The sequence below is a fragment of the Symsagittifera roscoffensis genome, chromosome 5 (genome assembly GCF_963678635.1).
Source record: "Symsagittifera roscoffensis chromosome 5, txSymRosc1.1, whole genome shotgun sequence".
In the NCBI taxonomy this organism is placed as follows: domain Eukaryota; kingdom Metazoa; phylum Xenacoelomorpha; order Acoela; family Convolutidae; genus Symsagittifera; species Symsagittifera roscoffensis.
Window position 1 is genome coordinate 51,224,839 of NC_087066.1, and position 17,686 is coordinate 51,242,524.

The 17,686-nt window shown below is 34.0% G+C and overlaps 2 protein-coding genes across 5 annotated transcripts in view; one reads left to right on the top strand and one right to left on the bottom strand.

The window, feature by feature from the left end:
• The window catches only part of LOC134846200 (angio-associated migratory cell protein-like), a 553,983-nt gene that overhangs the window by 528,179 nt on the left and 8,118 nt on the right, over positions 1-17,686 (bottom strand). The window lies entirely within an intron of this gene.
• LOC134846201 (uncharacterized) overlaps positions 73-17,686 on the top strand; it is a 36,906-nt gene continuing 19,292 nt past the window's right edge. Inside the window, exon 1 of one of the 4 annotated variants that reach the window (XM_063863455.1) lies at positions 73-273. The gene's annotated coding sequence lies outside the window, so the exon portion shown is untranslated. Of the gene's footprint in view, positions 274-369; positions 757-10,573; positions 10,795-13,812; positions 13,918-17,686 lie in introns of those variants that run through there. The other 3 variants (XM_063863454.1, XM_063863453.1, XM_063863456.1) reach the window with 3 other exon arrangements.

Genomic DNA, 17,686 nt, shown 5'->3' on the forward strand with positions numbered 1-17,686 from the left:
TCAGTGGTCGTGAAATAAGGATGGTAAGTTTTCATTGCTTCATCGTGTTTCCTGTCTACATAGATTATTCAGCTCATCAAATCGAATTTTTTCTAAGCAAATGTACCTTATTTTTTGAAGAAAAAAAATCTGAAAAAATCCACCTTATTAGTTACACTTGTTTTCACAATAACTGATAAAAATTATTATACATAAAAGCGAGCAATCTTATGCATTCAAAATCATAAAAAATTACTTTGCATTTTCTGCCGCTGTCCTTCAAAATCACAAATCGTAAGTCTTTTTGAATTGACGCTCATTTTTTTTTTTGATACAGTTGGTGAAAATGAAGCCGCGCTCTTGGTAACTATCTGGGTATCTATTAAACGACAATACTTATCTGATTTTGTTACAAAAATTCTTCTACTTTTTGCTTTTCCTGTCTCTTTTAGATTATTCCGTCTGTAATAAAAAGGATTAGGCGATATACAATCTGCCCTCTATTTTGCTGCTTTAATAAAAAACGACTTTCATTTGTCAATAAGATCTCAAACGTTAAACTGATTCAATTTTTGATCTCAACTAGACTTGAGCACAAAATTCAAAAAAGGTCGAACCTGAATAGTAAAATATATTCAATCCCATCTTTGTCCTTTGTCTTTTTCTATTTTTCCTTTTAACAAAAAATCGGATTAGTCGTTTAGAGATTTCATCTAATCCTTAGACTCAGTTATTTTTATACGTATTTACCTGCATCGCATCAATACACGAATATTGGTAAGTTGTTTTTACGATTTGTGGTTTTATAACTATAAACATACTTATGAAAGCTTGTGCAAGATACCAAGGAAAAAATTTTATGAGGCAATAAAACTGAGACATAAAAGAACAGTTTAGGTTCAAAAAGATTCTTTCTACAAAAGTGTAAAGCCATAAAATTTCAATCTTAAAGTAGTTGCAAAAAGATATCTATCGAAATAGGGGGAAAAGGGTTCATAAATCAGCACATAAAACTTAATGGCTTCTTTTTCGTTCTTTCACACCTAAAGTTTTTTAATCACATGGTTAAATATAGGCATATAATAAGAAAACAATTTTTGTGAAATAGTTTGAGTAAAATTAGCTCAGTAAACAACTTTTTACTTAATTAGGATTTAAGCCAGCGGCAGACTCAAATCTTCGTCAATTGAAAAAGAGGGAAGACTTCGTTTGCCACGCTGAAAATATGGTAAAAGATGCGTTTTTTAGAAGAGCTCGTGATATCATTTTTATCTACATATTAAGTTCAAAATTTTTGAAGTTTTCAAATTACGAGGCCAAACTGTGCGTTGTATGTATTGTAACCGGAATCCGCAACAAGCCAAAACCAAATTTGTCGCGGCGGAATCCCCTACATTGCTACTTTTCTCTGATCTTCTTTGCTTTTTTGGATTCCACAAACAAACACCTAAAACACTATAACGCTCAAAATTGCTTAAATTAAGCTGTTGTGAAATCCGCAATTGTAAGCGAAGTCCGCAAATTGTAAGTGGAATCCGCAAATTGTAAGTGGAATCCGCATTTTGTTTGCGGATTCCGCTTACATATATGTATATATCTAGTATAGCGTTTATATTTACATCTTGTATTTAACCAGCTATTCAGAAAGATGTAGCACCATATTTTCAAAAAAAAATGCCCTCATGTTTCGATTACAGTTTTGACTCATCTCAAATACTTCCCGCATGAATTCACTAAAAGCGGAATATACTGGATCAGTATTTGGGTTAGATGGAATCCCAGTATTAATCTGATTTGTTCCAATCGCAATTATTTCTTTTTTAGAACAAATAGAGCTCTGTTCAGAACACGTTTTGTTGTCAACTAAGCCAGAGGCGTTACCCAGAGGTTAGTTATTTAAAGTTGAATTAGAACTAACGAATCAATTGAGCTATCTCCCCCCCAGCAAAAACGAAAAAACTCTACATAAAGACTTCAGCAAACGCAAGTAGATGGATGATGTGTTTAAAGCACGCAATCAGTTAACCGACTGAAGTTTATTTTGTATGAGTATCGAAAAAAAAATTGAAAAAAAAAAAAATCGAAATTTATGAAAAAATTTTTTTTGCAAACTTTTGTTTTAGTGACCATAGCCTCATCGAGGAAAGCAATTTACCAGGGTTGTTGCTCTAGTCTTGTATCTGAATAGCAAAAAACGGCTCTCCGCAGCACCTTAATATTGTACGCTAAAGATTTTTGTCATTTTAAGAAAGAAAAAAAGTCGCTTTTTATGCCTTTTTTTATTGATTCTTTTTTCAATCTGAATGAAACTTTTAAGCTTTTATATTGTAAAATTTGGCTTTCCACAGTCGTTGGAAAATATGTTTTATGATTTCATGTCATTCAAACTATTTTCAAGTGGTTATAAACAAGTCTCAAGTAGCTATTGATCAATCTCCCCCCCCCCCCCCCCCCCCCCACGCGAGATTGGCGGGGAGATTGCTCAATTGATCCGAACGAACTTAAGCATGATAAGTTCCTCAAGCTACGGCTATCTTGGACCCGATTACCATGCAAGTTGCAGCGCTTGTGCGACTTTAATCCGAAACCTTAGGAAAATTGCCTTAGCGGATACTAGCGCAGCACTTTCAGCAGTGATTTAGAAGTCAAGAAATAATTCCCAACAAAGTATCGGGCATTGAAAATGTCCTTTCAATTCCATACAAATTTAGGTCATATGAATTTGCTTCAAAAAATGGCGGTATAGAAAAATGAGTTTGAATCGCCATGCAGAGGAAAAAAATTAACCCTCAAGGAACTATATTGTAAAATTAAAAACCAAAATTATTTTTTACTAGCATTCGGTGTTATCTGATGTCTAAGGTACAGAATTTTTGATCTATAAAACATATAATTACTCCGAGATGTTTTAAACGCTTAGTGTAGATAGACCTTGTTTTTCGTTTATGGGACCCAGCACCAAATGAAAACGGAGTAAGGCCATCTGTCTGTTTTTTTTCTACTCGAAATCGTGTCCCACAATGAAAGTTATATTGGTTAGACTGATTATGCTAAAAATGTTTCAATTGTGCTTCAATTGATTTTATGAGTTTCAAACGACTCTCTAAATTTGACAAAAAAGTACCTGAAAATATTCATTTTCAGATTGAAATTATCTTTTCAATTTATATAAATTTTTAGTTGAGATACAAAATTGTTGAGATACAAAATTGTTGATAATAAGAAGATAAATGCTACGGTCGTTTTGTGATTTGAGTGCAATTTAAAAACAAAGTGAGAAAATTTTGAGAAAACGGGCTCAAAAACCTTCAATTAAAATGTTGTGGTATTTAGTTTGAAGTCAGTTTGAATACATTTCAACATTTTTTGATCAATTTCTCATTTTATCTTCGATTTCTAAAACTATTTTTAGTCTTAAATGTGAAACAACTCTTTCAGAAATAGTTATAAATTTAGAATAAGAGTTTCTATTTCATACCTAGTTGTTGGTCCGAGTTAACAGACACCAAAATTTTGATTAAAGTAACGTATCTGGCTAGAACAAAGGCGCGGATATAGGATAATCTCGATTAGGGGGAATTCAAATCATTTTTTGCCCTTTCGATTAAGATCTTAGCAAACTTTGTACAACGCTGACGAAGCTTGCGGGCGGGCCGATAAAAAGGCCAAAAATATTGTTTTTAAGCACTTTCTGGAAAAGTGTGACTAACAAAAGTTTTTTATGTGGGCGGATCTAAGATTTTTTGGTGGGAAGGGTTGGATGGGGGTGCTTTTTAAATTGCTCAAAAAACTTACTACTTTTTCTTAACTGGGCTAACTTTATGGTATTATAGCGGGATATTTTAAGAAAGTTTTGTCCAACAAATCGCGCAACCCCTTCAAAATTAAGGCTGGAGGCGCTCAAGGCTGTAGGGTTGGTCAGCTGAAAAGGCATCCAATTGGTTGGTAAGTGGTTCGAATCCCTGAGGGACGGCGTCCCGCCTAAATCTGCTACTGGTTGACCTTTTCAGATTTTAAACTCAAATTCTTGTCAATTTTTGTCCCTGAATGGTTTTTGAAGATTTTTCTGCTTTAAAAATTTTTATCTCAACTTATCGGCTTTATCGGATTTATTTCTAATGAATTGTCTATTTTTTGTCAAACGCTCACTCAATCCCGCAAAAAATGTATTTTAAATTTTGGCCGTTTCATTAATCGGATCAATCGTACAATTCCCCTCCCCCCAAAGCAATCTAGGGGGAAGAAAAAATGGATTTTTCTTGAGCTCACTTTGAGTCTATTCTAGCTTCGTTCAAAATCACCCGTATTACTAAAGAAAATTGAATCAAAATAATAAACTAGGTCAGGGGCGGATCTAAGATTTTCCCGAGGGGGGGGGGGGCGGATTTTCAAAAAAATTTCGAAATTTAGTTGGCTTTTTTTTAGGTCGAGCAAATTGATTTTACGAGCTCTCACAAAGTTGTTTTGGGCAAAAATTTAGCACCGCAGGCAAAATTTTGAAAAAAAAACAGGCCAAAAAGGCGTTTTTAGGCTTTTTTTGGAAATTTTTTACCAAAAAACTGCGTTTTTTTGGCGCGCGCTTCCCCTTAAATTTATCATATATTGGCGCCAGAGGCGCCTTTAGAAAAATTTTAAGTTCCGTCAGCCAAAAATGGAAACCTCAAATTAGTTCAAAGGGGTACCCTTTGTGTCAGCAGGGGGTCGAGTTCCTAGGGGGGGGGGGCGTTTTCCTCCGCCGCCTCCCCCCGCTAACTCCGCACCTGAACTACAATTATTTTTGCGCGTTTGTATGACAAGCGTATTTTATACAGAGTTATTTTTCAGAATCAAAACATGCTTGTGGAGGGCATTCTAGCATGGGTCACTTAGGGGGGATTCTAACCTTAAATTCCAAAAGTTCGACTCTACAGAACAAAGTGAAACTTCTGTATTAGTCATATTGTTGTTTGATATTTTATTCAGCAAAAAAATTTAACTGGCTCCCCGGGTTGACCATAAATGCATATCATACAATTCTCATAAATGAGAAATTTCTTTTCATACAATTTCTTACATACAGAAAATTGTGTGAAAACTTTATAATAAACATTTTCCCATTAATGGAAATTGTATGATAGGTGTTTTCTCCATTAACCAAAAAGTTGCTTTTTGTTTCTAAATTTATTTTCTGAAAAATTTTGGGTTGTGTTTGCAATTGAACACACGTGACAAAGACCTTGGTTACTCAAAGCACCAAAGGTTGGACGGTCTTATATTTACAATGCATAAAAAACGGCCTGAATTGTCTTCCAGATGTCTTTCACAAATGATATAACAAAAGTAACAAACTTTTAATTTTTGGCAAAGGTTTTCAGTGATGATTATTTTAAATTTTTTGTTTTCAAATTATCAGGCATTGATCAAGGCATACATAAACACGCCACACAAAGCAAATAGGAATTTTCAGCATTTTTGAAAATTACTTTCATACAGATATTTTAAATCAGTTTTTGTTGTCACCAGTCTGTTCAACTGTTCTCAAAAAGCCGCAGAAATGGTTTAATTTTTTTTCTATTGTTTTTCGAAAATGTATGAAAATTGAATGACAAGCATTTTCTCCATACAGTTGATGTATGGATTTGTATGATATTGATTTTTGTTGTATGGAATTGTATGATAAGCATTTTCGCTGTATGGAGGTCAACCCGGGTCTTGACACAAAAATTTTTGGCTCCGATTTTCGAGTTTTTTTTGTATGTGGTTTTAGTTTTTAAGAACTTTCATCCCGTCACGCAATTTTTTTTTGATTTTTGATCTGAAATACTTGATATCTAAGACAAACTTCTGGTCAGAAATTTTTTATTAAATAATTTTAAAAAGCATGGGTTTTCTTAGGGTTCTTTATTTCTACGGCTATTTTGTTTACTCGAAGCATGTTCATCTCGTTGCAGTTGAGCAGTGAACTGATTTTTGTTTTTTTTTCCGGAAGTTGTTATATCTGAACTAGAAAAGAAATAGATCAGTTTTGAGCAAAAAATACAAGAAAAAATGGATAGATATTCTATATAACATTTCTATCTAGAAAAATAGCTTCCTCTGGGTATGGGAACGGAAGAAAAAAATCTTTAAAAAAAACGTTTTTCAACAATAAAAGGCTCGCTTTGGTTTTTTTAAATTTATTTCCGTTTGTCTGTTAATTTTGTCTCAAGAAGTAAAAGTTAAGTGAAATTCTTTTTTACTTGACTTTTGCTGCTGCGTTCTTGCTGAAATAATTGAAATTTTCTTCATATTTTTTCAACGAAATTATATATAAGTATATTTTGGGCCTTCCTGAAGTCAAACAATTACTCAGCTCTAGTGGTACTCAAATGATTAATGGTTCTTGCTTCTATACAATTTGAAAACTAAACAATGAAGTTTTTTTGTTTCTGTAAAACAAAGACAAACGTTGTATTTTAAATGAAAACGTCTTTTGTTTACTCAGCTATAAAAACGCGCAAGAAAGGTATTCTTTTTTTTCAAACACTCATCACGATGAAGTGTATTCTTTTTTTTTAAAATAAATTTCAAATTCGTTTCTGTTTATTTTTGTTGGTTGCTTTTGATTGTTACTCATCTGAGTTTGAGTATAATACAAAAGATTGCTGAAGAGGCTGGGTATTTTTTTAAAAAAAAACTGGTGTTTTTCCAAAAAAAAATTGAACACCTTTTTTTTTGCTAGCGATTTTGTAAACCAATATCTTGTAACTGAAAGATCTTCCATCAAACTGGCGGCGGTATTGACGATTCAATGATATTCATCTGGGTTCCAAGAAAATTGTATTAAGATTAGGTTTAGTTTTTTTTCCTCGATTTCGCATACTACTTCAAAGTGGTTGTAAAGTAATACTTTTAAGTGTGCTTAAAATGGTTCGTTTACTTTATTCACATTTAGGAACTTCCAAAAAGTTTGTACGTTTTTTTCGTTGTCATTGATGCTGAATTTAATATTCATAGTCTCGACTTTCAATGACGATGTATTTTTCATTGGGGGTATTTTATGACGCTAAACGTCTAAGACAAAGCTATAGAATTTGGGTCGAGTCATAGAATCTGCATACCTAGAACCTTAGAGGGGGTGGGGGTAAGAGGCAAACTTTGGTGCGGTTAGGGCAAGCGGCAAACGGACAAACGTTGATAGGGTGATGGGGGTAAGGGCAAGGGGCCAAACGTTGGCGGGGTGGGGGGTGTGTTTAGGGGCAAGGGATAAACGCTGGCGGGGACGGGGGCAAGGGGAGAAGGGCAAAAAAGTTTTGGCTTAACTTTGGTATGCGAGCCGTCGGTGATATGTTACAATAGGTGGCAGATTCAATTTAAGCCGCATCAAAAAACTGAAAATAATTTATTTTGGATTTTTGAGGTCTAAAATGCTATCAAAACAATCGATTCTCATGTTGCCCTCGGGCAGCAAAATGGAATAAATAACTGATTATAAGCCATTGTTTTTTTAATAATCTATTTAAAATCAATTAAAATAGATTTTATTTCCATTTTATTTTGGTTTCACGCCGTGCAACTTTTTGCAAGAATTGCTGCATTTGTTCTCGGTTTTCAAAGTACAGCCTTCTTGTTTTTTTTTCTAAACCTAAACTTTACCCAACGTTTGTCCCTTTGTCAACACCCCCACCACCAATTTTTGCCCCTTTTCCCCCTTGCCCCCGTTCCCACCAGCGTTTACCCCATTGCCCGTTACCAACCCCCCACCAATGTTTGGCCCCTTGCTGCTTGCATTGACCCCAACAAAGTTTGCCTCTTAACCCCCCCCCCCCACCCTCATTTCACCAGCCACCGAAAAAAATCACCCCCAGTTTGGAACAATTTCTGAGACGGATTAAAACTCCGCTTACGCGTCAATAGCGCGAAATATATCGCGCGTAAATTGTCCCAAATTGTCCAAAATGTCCAAAACTTTTGGCCCGTTTTTCCAAAGTTTTGACTGCAGCGCAGAAAAATTAGCCAAAACAGGGTGTTTTTAGTGCTTTGGAAGAGCTCGAGAAAACAATTTGCTCGGCCTACAAAAAGGTCGACAAAAATTTTGATTTTTTTGAAACTCCTCCTCCACAAGAAAATACTAGAACCAACCCTGAGAGGGAATGATTGTTTTTAAATAACTGCCATTTCATATGACAGTTGCAGGAGTCGTTATTGATAATTATTGTTCCGACTTTCGATACGAAAGTAACGGAAAATTTGTGCTCGGGGTGGGGTTTTTTGTTCTTTGGACAAATTCCGGTTTTTTAACTAACCATATTTGAATATATTTTCAATATCATTTGAAAAGTAGTGTTGTCTTGAGCTCAAATTTGAAAAGATATTTCACCTGTGATCACTTGGGACAATTAACACGTGATATATTTCGCGCTATCAACGCGTAAGTGGAGATTTAATCCGTCTTATAAATCGTTCCAAATTGGTTGACGAAGCTTATTTGCCATAATTGATTTGTTACAAGGAACGAAATCTATCTTCTTATACTTTATATGGCGTGTGGGGGATGATTTTTAAAAAAAATTTCAAATTTTAGAAGAAAAAAAATTTCATTTTATTTTATTTCATTTCAATTTTTTTTGTTATTACTGCTGCTCAATAAACCTTGAAAGGCAGTCGGAACATTCAGGGCTTTGCCCTGATACGAGCAGTCTTGTTCACTTTTATAGACACTGACAATAAAATTCAATTTTTATCAACTTTTATTCATTGAACTCCATTTCGGGAAATAGCTGGTTAGCTCTGTGTCACACTCAAATAGTATTTATATTTCAGTAATTAAACCAAATGATAGCAAAAAAGCGTCTTCAATATTTTATAAAAAGAACAAAGAATTCACAAAAACTATCTTAATACCATGTACAATTGACTGGAAAAACACATTTTCTGCTCATGAGTTTGATACATGCATTATTTAGCAATTTTGCCACCTAATGAACTATTGCGCCCAGCACAGTTTTGTTTCTAACTTCGCGTCCCGAGTAACTGTTAAATTTTTCTCTCTGCTCTTTCCCTTTGTGTACAAAATAAAATCAGCAAATATTTCAAAGTTTTAAGCTTTTCAATATATAGTTTTAATGAAAAAGAAAGAAAAAATTAGTCAATTCGGTTCCAAGAACTTTAGAGTAGTCACATATGGGAGGACGTCCAAAGGCAGTGGATCTGTCAAGTGCACCTTAGGAGCAAAGTAATATTTAGCAGCTTTTCTGCGTAACACATATGGCTACTGAAATTAAGAGAGGCTAAAATGATTCAAAAACATATTAAAGTGCAGTAATATTTGATTATACCTGTTTTCAAATTTCATCAAATTAAGACACTTAAGATCTTGTTGACTGGTATGTACAAATCTTAAAATGGCGTATCCTTCTTGTCAATTCGTATTCTTTCATTTGCATAGCTTCTTTAATCAAACTTATTCTTGTTTCTTATTCTTGTACTAATTGCTCTTAACTTGGTTGATATCAAACTTTCTAATATTTGTAAGCTTTTAATTCGATTTTCCTGATTGAGACATTGATCTGTTTTTTCATTTGATATTACGCTGTTGATTGTTATTGTCGAGCAGAAGTGTTCTTCCCTTGTTTTTTTTTGCCAATATTGTAGTCATTTCATAATTATAAAGTTCCCCCTTTGAGTAGAATTTGTGATCCTTTTTTAATTTTTCCCAAGATATCCAATCTTTCTAAGTTGAAAAAATGCGTAAAATGCTCTTTTAAGAATTCTCTATTTTTTCAACTCCGTCCTATTTGCTAATCTATATACTAGAACTACATTTTGCAATACTAGTCTTAAAGTCTAATTAATGTTTTTTGATTGAAAAAATTCTGTAGTGATAAATTAACTTCCTGTCAGTGAGGTCAATTTTATCAAGGCTCCCTCTTCAGTATTTGTATGACACTCATTAATGATTGACCCCCCATAATGTGACAACCTAATTTTTTCGAATTTTAAGACCCCCTTATTTTTTAGAAACGCCAATAGACTCTATTTTCGAGGGGATGATCAACCTTTTAAAAAAGTAAAAATTTTGTGCATGCGATCGGATGAAAACTAGTGCGCACGCCATTAAGAAAAGCGCATTTTCCGCAATTATTGGTTTTCTTTTAGTTATCAAGCAGCAATTAATTCACTAAAAACGGCAGTTTGTCAAATAAAATGTTCTCTATGCCTCATTTGCTTAATTAAGTTTGCATGGATTTAGCGGGAATAAAAGGCTTTCAAGTGCGTCATTTTGAGGCGTCTTTTCAGTGGTTTTAAAAAGCGAAATTTCAAAAAAAGGGCAAAAGCTTTCAAAACTAAAAGCGAAAACGGTACAAAAGAAACAAAAGGTCTCAAAATATTTTATCGTCCCACAAAAATGTGCACAAGCAGTATTGTTTAAAAGATGAAACCGGAAAGAAATTGGACCGTGTTTTGAGGTACTTCAAGTTTCAAAGTGAACACAGAATGAAAGGAAAAGAAAAGGTATGGATGGTTTAATTATGAAAAACAGGGGAGGGTGAGATTTTTTTGGAGAAATGAATAAAAACAGTGAAGGGGAGAGGGGGAAATGTCGAGTCCATTTCCTTTTTCATCCAATAGCATTTAGCTGATTTTTAATGTTTTCTAAATCCGCTAAATGCTAATGCGCTTTGCTCTCTGGTCCGTTTTGGGCTCTTTTCTTTTATAAATTCCTAGCTACCGTTATTCAGTCTCCCAATAGATGGTGTCTGAGTGTTTTGCTTTCCGCTACCGTCGTTTTTCTCTCTGATTTTCAAACAATTCCGTTCAAGCTTCGAAGCTTTACTACACGTTTTCAACGCTTGGGTGAGTTTTTTTTTACTGTCTTTATGTTTCTTTTTCTTTGAAACTTTTTCCAATAATGTGGAAATTTTACGTAGACAATAAATTATTGAAATCTTCATCTTTCTGCATGCAAACTATCTTTCCAAATATTATGCAAATTATATTATGAATATTTATTACTAGAATTATTTAGCAATATGGTATTTTTAGAGGGCGGTTAACCACTCAGTGTAAGACAATGACTCGAATAGTGAATGCCCGATGTGATTATCATAGGCATGCGCGGATCTAGAACTTTCTTCAGGGGGAAAAATCTTCTTTGAAAATGGAAATTAGACCATTTCAGAAAAACTTAGACAAAGATTTGTAAAGTCCGGTCAAGGTCAAAAAGGAGCGCGCTCCCTTTCAAATTTTTTTATGTATTGGTGATGATGGCGCTTTCAGAGAACTTTAGTGTTGATTCACAAAAAGTGGTTGTCAAAAAAAAGTACCATGGGGAACCTTTGGGTCGTCAGGGGGTCGACGGATTCCATAAACTTGATGGGGGGAGGGGATAAAGACGTTGAATTTATTTTGATACTAACTTTTGACATACGTTGTTGACTGACCGACACTGAAATTTTTCTAAGTTCACGGATGGCCTCAATCTGCATTAATTTCAAGCGGAGCGCGCAAAAATAAACTAATTTTTTGACAAAACGGCCTAAGCGAAAACAAAAAACAAAGATAGACGGTTGAGCAAGTAGCACAGAAAATTCCGACCACATTTAAAAAACTTTCAATTTTTTTTTTAATTTCGTCGTGTTTTGTTCGTGGAGTGATGAGATAATCTGAGCAAAGTTCTAGAGATTAGGAGTATTCAATGGTAATAATTATTTTAATATATCCAACAACAATTTTCCAAAAAAAATTCAAAAATAAGTTCCAAAATTTTGTGCTGAAAAATTTTTGTCGTAGTTTTTTGTTTTCTGATAGAATTACTATCAAAAAAATTCGAAAACTAATTTGACTGGAATAAAACCAAGTTTTTACGGCTTGAATTTAATTTTTATAAATTGACTTTCAAAAGCCAATTATAAGATCGATTCTCGTTTCACTCGAAATAAGAATAAACATATCTTAGTAGCTTTACACTAGGTTTAAAATGCTATATCATGCGTTATTGTTTTTGAGAATAAAAAAAATAGAAAAAACAGTTTTACTCTTATAAAATTAAATTTTCACGGCTTGAGTTTAAACTTTGTAAACAGACTTTCTTTTATAAGCCAATTATAAGTTCGATTCTTGTTTCACTCGAAATAAGAATAAAGCACATCTTAGTAGCTTTACACTAGGTTTAAAATGACTATATCATGCGTTAATGTTATTGAGAATGAAAAAAAATACAACAAACAATTTTACTGTTAAAAAACTAAAAATTTCACGGCTTGAATTTAAACTTTATAAACAGACTTTTATAAGCCAATTATAAGTTCGATTCTCGTTTCACTCGAAAAAAGAATAAAACATATCTTAGTAGCTTTACACTAGGTTTAAAATGACTATATCATGCGTTATTGTTTTTGAGAATGAAAAAAAATACAAAAAACAGTTTTACTGGTATAAATTTAAATCTTCACGGCTTGAGTTTAATTTTTATAAACAGACTTTTATAAGCCAATTTTAAGTTCGATTCTCGTTTCACTCGACATGAAAATAAAACACAAAAGATGTTAGGCCAGTTTTTCTTCAAACTGGGAAAAAAGGTTTAACATAACTTTAAAGTCATTAGTATCACGACTGAAAGAGCTAAAATTTTGTAAAGTTATATCACTCAGCCCATTCCAGTGATAACTTTTGGTGCCTGATTTTGTGTTGAGAACAATAAAAAAAATGGTCGTAACAATCAGCGGATTATCCAAAAAATGAATACATTGACGTAAGAGAGCTCAAAAACAAGTTTAGCAACCCTAATCTGGCTTTTACGCAGTAGTGATTTGCCTAAAACGAGTCAACGAAATTATCTGAAATATTTTTTTACCTTACAATGACATATTACGATTATTGAAAAAAGCCAAGCAAACTTGGCTTACTAAATAGAAGCTGGGAGATATATTAGATTAGATGGCATATTCAAGTTTAATAGCTGGATCGCTCTTGGTTATACTTCGGTTTTTATGAATTTTTCATTGCCAAATTGTTTTGAAAAGGAAGTGTAAAATTTGAATTTTGGAGTTTAAAATTTAATTTTCTAGTCTAATATATGCACTGCTCAAATAAAATCTCAAAAAATCTCCCTATTATGATATATCAACAAGAATTGCAATAAAACATCACATGGAAATTTTAATTAGTGCAACAAAGACATCTTCAACAAATCACCTGTTATATTTAAACCAAACCAACAAAGTGTAGTCTGTGAGAAGACAACCGCGCATTCAACTCGTCAGCTTCTAGGCAAATTTTTTATTAAGCAATCAGAATCACGATAAGAAGGAAAACGAAACTTTCAATTATTTTTGCGTACGTTTGGTTTTCTTATCTCAATTCTGATTGGTTGATATAACGATTGTCTAACTGACGAGTATGAATACGCGCTTGTCTACTTCCTGCTGCGTAACGCAAACCAACTCAGCACCCAATTTATTTTTAATTTCTTTGCGTTCTCCAAGACCAAAATTGATTGATTTTAACTTGCGTTTATTTTGTTTACCGAGCATTTTATACCATTCAGCGCGAGGCGCCAATTAGCAAAAAATTCATTACTCGATTTTGAAAATTCCAGTCAAATGGATTTTCATTAGAGACGGACGCCTGATGATATTGAATTCAAATTCCATTAAGCTTGTTGAACATCGGCGCTCTTTTGAAATAATAGTTTTTCCTGTTTTTCGGATGGAAAACGTCATCCTGTAATTAGAATGCATCTTGCGGTTGGTGCGACATTTCATGTTAGCTCCAACCATCTCATTAATGCAAGTTCTGCCATCGAAATTTGATATTTGATTCAAAGCCACGCGAGGGGAAATAATTTAGACGCCATTAAATAAATTGAAAGATTGAGACTAAGCAGATACTACCTGGTGCTTCTTCATAATTCAGGATTACAGGATTATCCAATTTTTTGAAGTGAAAGGGAATCTTGTTGACAATTTCTCCCCAATGGTACGTAGTAACAAATCCCCCCCCCCCCCCATTAGGAAAGAATTGAACAGTTAAGCATATACGAAATTTGAACCTTTTACCAACTCACCCTTTTGCAAACATGGGAAAATAGTTAACAAGATCCGTGAAATGCAGTGTTCGCCTACTCTACTGTCCCAAAATTTAATTGATTAATCGAAACATTCAGTAATGTTTCGCCACAACGCAGGCGCGGATCTACGATTTTCTCGCGGGGAAAAATAATATTTTTAAAGTTAGTGGTCATTCTTTCCGAAATGCTTTTCAGAGCTTTTCGAGATCTGTATAAAGACCCCATTTCCCCTGTTTTTTCGACTCATGTTTTCTTACAAATTTTTCTCAAATTCAGTGGATGCTGGCGCCAAAACGCCCTTGGAAAAACTTGATATTGGTGACCAATAGTGTACGTTGTAAAATAGTAGTACCAAGGGGGACCTTGGGGGCAATCAATTGTTTGAATTTTTCAGAGGATGGGGTATTTTGGTCTGCGTAACTTTTTTTCCGTAAAAATGATCTCTTCCTGAGCGCAAGAAAGTAAAAAGTTGCCAAAAAAATTGATTTTTTGGATCTTGTTAACAATTTCCTCCCCTATGGTACCTTTTGACGAATTTCCCCCTAATTAGAAAAAATTAAACAGTCAAGCGTAAAATGCATTCAAGCATCTTGTAACTTATTTGCAAAAGTGTTAGCAGGCAAATAGTTAACGTTAACGGGATCAGATTTTTGTTGCTTAGAAATACTTGGTTTGGTCAAACTAACGTCAAACAAACTATATTTTAAGTCTCGTTTTCCGGACAGAATTTAAGGAGTATTTTGGATGTTTCCATTGCAAAAGCTGGTGCCCAATTGTCGATTAACCTAAGGGTTATATCGTCATTAATCATCTCCACCTATAATTGGATATCTTTGAAAGATCTTCAAGAAACTTGATTTTTTTTGTCCAAATTCAAAGTAAACGTGTTTGGAAGACATTCTATTCAACTTTCATTTATGCTACTGGTTCTCGAAATCTGAATCCTAAACTTTACCCTAATTATGTTTAGTTTTTTTTCACAATTTTCTTATCTGATTTTTTTTGTACTTTATCATGAGTTCGTTGAATAATTCTTATTTGTTCATCACTGGAGGAAGTGGCAAGGAGCTGAAACATTTTGAAAAAATCAAAGGAACTTCTTAATTCCAGGTTTGAATGAAAACTTTGAATGCCTAATCCCTGGTTCAAAATAGCCTATTTTCTAATAAGCCATGTTGCTGTTTAAAATAAACTGCGCCTGGGGTTCATTTCAGGGGCTATTCTTATGCGCAAAAGACTGAGTGGGCCAAAATTCTCAGTCAACCCGCGCTTAGTGAAATGCCCAAAATAGACTGATTTTAGAGCTTATTTCCTCCGAACTTATGAATAATGAATAATGAAAATGATAGGTAGAATTAATTGGGGCAATCGGTCCTTCAATCGGTCCTTCGATCGGTTCAAGTCAGAAAGAAGCAAAAAAACTGCCCGGATTGAGATTTTAAATCAGTCGAAAACGTACAAAAGGAAGCTTTTCAACAGTTTCCGCTCCTTTCCACGGAAACGAATAGAAAAAAAAAGATTCCAGAAAGGTCTATTCGTTTTTAACAAGTCAATTCAGCGAAAATATCTGTCGATTCAGCACGAAATTATCTGAGAAAACTTGCTGAAAAAGCATACAAATTTCATTGTTTTTCTCTTTAGTCAGAGACTTTTTTCGCTGACAAATGTTTTTACCGACAATTATTTGCTTTGAAATATTCTCAACTAAAGTTTTTTTAAATAAACAAATAAAGCGGAAAAAAGTATGAGCTCAATTTACTAAGGAGTTGGATTGGGTTTCTCCAAGGGTCGTTTTCTCTTCAATCCGTACCATCACAGATAACCAGGTTTTTGAACAGAAATTTAATCAGTTTTTTATGCGACCAGAAAAGAAAAAGGTTTTGACGTTTTTGCAGAAAATCAAAAATAATTTTTCATAACAGAAATGACACAAATTTGTCAGTTATAGAGGTTAACAGAAACTACTTAAGCTCTTGAAAATGAAAACTGAAACAGCGTTAGAAGCTCCTAAACAAAACAGAAATTAAATCAGTAGAAAAGCTTGAAGACATTACAAAATACGTATATTTTTGAGTTTACATGGATACCAGTCAGGCTTTACCCATAAACTGGTAAACAAACGTACTTTTGCAATCGCAACTGATGAAAAAATGTGGAGTTTTTTGTTAGTTACTGGTTGTCCCCGGGTTACCTAGTACTACTTTACGTCCTCATCAATTCCTTAGTTCAAATTACTGTCAAATTCTTTCTTGTACTCATGACATGAGAGCAATTTTGATAACTGGAAGACGCATCTACAATAACCTACTGCTCTGATATTTTTTTCATTTCTCATTCCTGATTTTAATAATTTTAAAAATACACGTTTTTTTATTATCCTAGTTTGAGAATTAGTTGAAATAGAACGAATTTGTCACAGCAGAACCTGCCAATTCCACAATAACATCAACAGCATCAACAATGCCGACCAAAACAGTCGGTCTTAATTTAATCGAAAGAAAGCCTGCAAGTGTACAATTGGACAAACCAATTTTTTTTTTCAAACGAGTCGAACGACTCCTCAAGTTGAGTTTCTAAAGCCAAAGCAGATAACAAAACCAATTTTGACGCCTGAGTTTCTAAAGCCAAAGCAGATAACAAAACCAATTTTGAGTTAGCAAAAATTAATGCACAGAAACTACTTAACTTCAGAAACGGCATAACGAACCGAGAGTTCATCCTATCGACAATCCGACAGATGACAAATAATTACAGCGAGTACAGAAAACTGCTCAAACTAATCAGCATACAAAGAGAAAAGAAGAATCCAGCAATCAAAAGCTCCCATTCTAACAATCAAAATCCAACAATTTATCAAACTGCTTGTAATACATCAGTAACTCATCAGCAGTCACAAATCAAGAACAATAGCCAATTTTTTTTAGCGGTTTTTGCATCTCAAGTAATCAAAAACAAAATATTTCAAACGAATAACGTCAAAAACAGACAATTTTTCCGCAGTCAAATGTTTTTTTTCTACACCCCAGACAAACATCATTACAGCAGAGTACAAAGCGCCAGTTTCATCTGGAGCGCTTACGTTGTTTCACCTGCTGAAATTGACATGTTGTCTGCAAACTTCACAAGTAGAACGGTGACTCGATGAACCGGAAACAAATTCAAACTACTGTTCACAGTCAACCAATGACGGCAACGAGAGCTTAGCTCAACTGAAATAGTTAACAACAGGCTCATCAAAGCGCTTATCAAACAATCGCATGATACTCATTCAACAGCGCTATTTTTTCAACTGCTCCTAAAAGTTTCAACTACTGAACAGAAGACCAGACTTAATTGTACACCATTAAGTCAACGGACACCAGCAACTACCTCTTTTTTCGACACAACATAAAAACTCCTCCAATTAGGTGTAGCCGATCGAAGCTTCAAGATATCAAATAAGACGAACTCCTGTTTTTTTGTGACTTGGATATGTGAATCTTTGATCAATTCAGATTTGCCAATTGACGATAAGGGAAGACCAATACGTGCAAAGTCCCCTGAATAAATTGTCTGGGACAGCACATGGTAAAAGATTGCATTTTAAGGCGAACATGCATCCATTTCAACAGACAGCTTAACCGATATTTTCTTCAACATAAAACCCAATTAACTTCCTTAACATACTTCGTTAACAAA